This window comes from Cibotium barometz, chromosome 3, assembly GCF_041138505.1.
Source record: "Cibotium barometz isolate CiBa-2024 chromosome 3, ASM4113850v1, whole genome shotgun sequence".
Classification (NCBI taxonomy): Eukaryota; Viridiplantae; Streptophyta; class Polypodiopsida; order Cyatheales; family Cibotiaceae; genus Cibotium; species Cibotium barometz.
Window position 1 is genome coordinate 40,201,148 of NC_141048.1, and position 6,000 is coordinate 40,207,147.

Genomic DNA, 6,000 nt, shown 5'->3' on the forward strand with positions numbered 1-6,000 from the left:
ATACAACTTAGTGCATGAAAATAAAAGTGACATGTTTACACACTAGATGCTTCTACAATGCAAAAATCCCAAAATCAAACAAAGATAATTTAAACTAACACTCCCCTTGGATATTTGTGAAAACCTTAGAGCATGTAAACGAGCCTCAAAATGCACAAACTTTTTGTTAGCGTAGTTCACATCACACTATAGATTATGCTTTCTCACCTAAGAAGATAGCTCAATCGAAGACAATCAAAAGAGCACCTCAAGGATAGGATGACAAGGGGTGAGGGTCAAGAGGCCCTGCTTTGATACCAATTGTTGGAGTGAAGACGAAGGTAGCGACACACACACACACACACACACACACACACACACACACATGCAACAAGCAAGGAGAGAATCTTTCTCGTGTGCTTGTCTTGTATGTGTGAAGAAACTTTGCTTATAAGGAGCTCGAGCTCACCATCTTTCCCGCATTCTTCTCACTCTACTGTTGTTGACTTGGAGCTGGAGCACATGGAAATGGCAGCTAGATCTATAAATCAAGGGGAGCATTCTTAACACCTAATCATGGGGAGCACTTTTAGCACCTAATTACTTACGTAATCAAACTTAGCATTCATCTAATCCTTTATATCCCACAAAGCTATTTATGGTTCATGAATCTAATCCAAAGTATGTGTCATTATCATCATCTTCCTCTCATTATGCTAAAGTGATCAAGTTCTTAATCATATTCCATTAGTCATCATCATGGTTCGTCATTATGCTAAAGTGATTAAGTTCTTAATCATATCTTATTAGTCATCATCATTATCATCATGTTGCTCTCATTATGTTGAAGTAATAAAGTTCTTAATCATATCTCATTATGTTGAAGTAATAAAGTTCTTAATTATATCTCATTAGTCATCATCTTTTTGTGAATTCATGGTTCTAATCCACCCCATTATGATCCTCCATGATTAATTCTAACATATTTTTTATAAATGGTATCAGAGTAATTAATTCCTTATCCTGTTAGCATTACATCCCTTAGATAATCACCTCACTAATTTGGTTAATTAAGCTTTTTTTAATCCTGTAAATACCACCCTCATATCCTCAACTGAAATCTAGAGATTTAAACATTTATAGTCCAAGCCACTCAAGGAGAAGTTGAAGCGTCTCAAGGCGCCCCCTCATGCCATCAACAGTCAGATTTTCATGTTGCCATTGTCATTGCCCAGATTCTTAAAGAAGTTAATATCTCCTTAAAGCAAGATTGGCCTAATCCCTTACACGGGCATGATCCTTAGGCCCTAAGCATCATCTTCAATGGCCTAGATTGAGCGAAAATAGTGGATAATCAACAACATTGCAGAGTACCCTAGTCAGCATTGCCATCCTACAAATTGAGATAAAGGAGTTTTTATGCTAAAACAATAAAATCTTAGTTCACTCAAATTGATCAAGAACAAGAGGTATACCAAGCTAGATTGAAGAAATAGCCCAAGTTTTGCTCATCATAACATTTTCTCCCAAATTTATAGTTTTTTATAATAAAGATAATTAGCATTAACTATAACTCTAATTTCTACAATTGATCATATTATTCTAAAATTGAGGAGTTTATATTGATTGCTATCAACATGGTTTACACAAAAATAATTTTGCATCGCTTAAATTATTACATGGTTTTGACACTGCTTCTCCCCTTTTCAAAGTCTTAAGTGGTAAGACCGCCCTCATTGCATCATTATGGAATCATATGTAAGAAAATTTCATGGTGGGGGGACTTTCACACATGGCAAGTGAAGAAAATACTTATGAGGGATTTCCTATGGGGAATTGTTATAGTGGGATATAACCCTTATCCACTTGGGCGAGATGGTGAAAGGGATGAGAAAAGACTTAGCATCATGCATTAGGCCTAGATGACAACATAATACATCATATATCATGCAAGGACACATCAAAGGATGAATGGTATGAGTTAGATAAATTATGCGAGAGTAAGGGTAAAAAATTTTAAAATTGCTTTGAAGATCGAATTCTTTGGTTTGGATATGTCACATGGTAAAGATTTCTCTACTCGCCTCCCGAACTACATGAAGATCTTGATGCTACAACTTGCATCAATTGGAGCATCCATTGACGAGACGAGGATGGGATTCCATTGCTATTTTACTCAAGTGGAGCCATATGGGACCTTGGATTCCACTTTTAAAAATATGCCCAACCTTTGAAGGTGTTGATGCTTACCCTCTTGAAAGAGAAAACAAGGATCAAGGAAAAGACAACACATACCAAATCAAGCCTACTTCACCAAGGGTTCCTATAAGGGACCATCGTCAAACGTAAAGGGCAAAATGAAGTGCAACTATTATGGTAGGACCAATTGGATTGCTACTTCAAGAAGAGAGCACTGTTATGGTAAGACCGATTGGCTTGCTACTATTATGGTAGGATCAATCGGATTGCTACTTCAAGAAGAAAGCAAAAACTCAATGAAAGATCCCTGTCCCCTCCGTGCAACGAATTCGGGGTTGCTAGCAGCGGAAGTAGCACTTCTTGCGCAGGGCAGAGCCTCTCACTCGAGGCCTCGCCCATGGATATCCGAACAAGAGACTAATCCCTCGGTTCTTCCAAAAATCGAACACGAAAAAACTTCTCTCCCCTAGAAAGCACGGGTGATTCCTCCATGATATTTTTATTCTAACGTAGTCAAGATCCTTAACCAACCAAACTGATCTGACCGAACTAGTAAGTCACATTGTCAGATCAAGGAAAAGACTTGCACTTGGATCATAGAGACCAATGCTTTTTTCCTCATCGCACGAGAGGCACATCCGTTGATTCTTTTCCATAGAACAAGGACTGTCTGGGATTTACTTCATCTATCGTACCATAACAGAATTGAGTCTCATTCTAGGGATCCATCAATCCAGGCCTAACTCCATCCAGTCCCATGGGTTAGCCAACCGCCCAACCACTGTAGTGATAGGATCCATTTAGGAATTTGGTTATGTTTTGTCCCGAGGAAAAGAGTTCTTAGGTCCCCTAGCCGACGCTTCATGCAAACTTCAAGATAGTCACACCACTTACACACCCAATATGAAATTGCCTTTTTTACAGATTTAGCTGTCTTTAAAATAATCTTTTAATGAAACCATATTATCATTGATCATAATCCTCTAAAATATCCGATTGAATTCTAATTTCTAGTCATTCATTCATCGGTGTACCTATGGCATCATTGGCAACCAGAACGCTCACCACCTGACCACTCAGGGGTCTTTTCAATAGTTCCTAGCTCATAGTACCCGGAATTATATTCACTTATAAAAATCCAGATGGACTCTCCGTTGAAGATCAGCAAGATCAACCAACAGATCCATATAAAAAGCCATGGACTCATCCGTTTTGAGGACCAGCAAGGTCAATCAACCTGATCCATGCCCGAGTTCAGAAAACAACGCTAACACCTTGTTCCATTTTCTTCCTCGATGCATGCGTGGGTATCTTCGGCGACCCAGAGCCTGAGCACCATATATGGTCAGCACCCTCTAGGATCCTTCGTAGGTCACCTAGCACTTCACTCATAGGCCGCTTCCTTGGTTCCTCATCCACTGTACTGGAAGCTCACCATTTAAATCGAACCGACTGGTTAAGACCTCGACCGACCTTGCTACGCGAGACGTCCTCCATTGACTCTCCGTCAACCGTTGCAACTTTATCACTTAGGTCTCCACGACCTCATTCACAAGATGGTCAAAATGCTTCCCCATCATTCTTGACATAAAATAGTAATTTAAAAACAGGTCATAAATATAGTTTCTATAACGAACTCTCGTCTTTCCACATTGTTTCACCTCAATCTACATTTCTTAATCCACGTCCAATCATATGTATTCCCATCATCCTTTATCCATTAGCATCCAATCACATCATATTCCATCTCATCACATCTATCCACATTTTACATCTCATCCATTCGCATCTACCCATGTCCACATCTCATCACATTACATTCATTCACATCTCATCTATTCATATCTACGCCGATCCACATCACATCACACCACATCACATCACATCCATTTCACATCACATCTCATCCATTTACATCTATCTTGATTCACATCAGATCACATCACATGCATTTTACATTACATCTCATCCATTCACATCTATCCCGATTCACATCACATCACATCACATCCATTTCACATCACATCTCCTCCATTCACATCTATCCCGATTCACATCACATCACATCACATCCATTTCACATCATCTCACCCATTCACATCTATCCCGATTCACATCACATCACATTACATCACATCACATCCATTCACATCCATCACATTCATCACATCACATCCATTCACATTCATCACATTCATTTATATTACATCCATTCACATCCATCACATCACATCCATTTATATCCATCATATTCATTCTCATCACCATCCCATCACATACATTCTATCCACATTACATCTATCCACATCATATCTCATTCATACACATCCCATTTCATTCATCCACATCCATCCAGTCATTCACATGCACGACTATTCACATCCATCCATTCATTCACATTCACACCTATCACTTCACATCTCATCACATTCACATCCACATCCCTTTACATCACATCACACCCACATCTCTTTACATCACATCACATCCATTCACATTCACATCTCCTTTACATTACATTACATCTCATTCCACATCCGTATTCACATCCATTTACATTACATCACATCTTATCGCATCCACATCCATTTACATTACATCACAGCTTATCGCATCCACATCCATTTACATCACATCACATCTTATCACATCCACATCCATATCCATTTACATCACATCACATCACATCCTATCACATCCACATCCACATCCATTTACTTTACATCTCATCCTTTCACATAACCTCACATCTCATTCTCATCTCATCATTCACATCCACATTCATTTACATCACATTCTTTCACATACACATCCACATCCATTTACTTCACATCTCATCCACATTCATTTACATCACACCACATCCTGTCACATTCCATTCACATCTTATCACATCCATTCACATCCTATCGCATCCCATTTACATCTTATCACATCCATTTTCATCCTATCGTATCCCATTTACATCTTATCACATCCATTCACATCTTATCGCATCCCATTTACATCTTATTCCCATTTAGTAGCTTTTCTTACTTCAATACTGATAATGGGACCTTTTCTAAATTTCTGCCAATTGCTTGGCCTTTCAGGGTAGTCCCACTATGAAATTCATAAAAATACTTTTCCATTTACCCTCATGTATTTTTAGTAGTTTTTATATTCCACCTACTTTTAGGCGCTCAATTTAATTGACCCTACACTTAGGGCATTTTATAACATAATTCTGGATGTCCTTCTTTAAACCTACCCAATAAAACTGTCTTTTAACAAGTGCATAGGTCTTAAAAATTCCTGGGTGCCCTGCACTTGGATTGTCATGACATTCTAGTAAAATATTCTCATGAATACTTTCTTCTTTGGTAGATACACGAATGTGACCTTTATATAACAAATACCCATTATCGATGGAAAATTTTTTCTAACGAGCTTTTTCACTTATTATTGATCCTTCTTTAAGTGATTCCTTTGAACCACTATCTTTTTTTATGTGACACCCTTTATCAGTTTTAGCAGCAGCAGCTGCATTTTCTTTACTCTCTATTTGAGAGTTATCTCTCTTAATTAAGTAATTCCAAACTACTTGATAGCTAGGGTCATTAGCACATTTTCCTTTTAAGTGAGCCAGTAGCTCACTTTCTAGTTGAGTAAAACTTAACTCATTTATCATGGGTGCTCAACTTAGAGCATTTGGCGTGACATTAAATTTTTCTTTTCTATATCTGATTTGAAAATCAAACTCTTATAGAATTTCAGCCCATCTAGCCTTCCTATCTTTTAACTCTTTTTGGATGCTTACCATTTGACTTTTATGGTTAGACA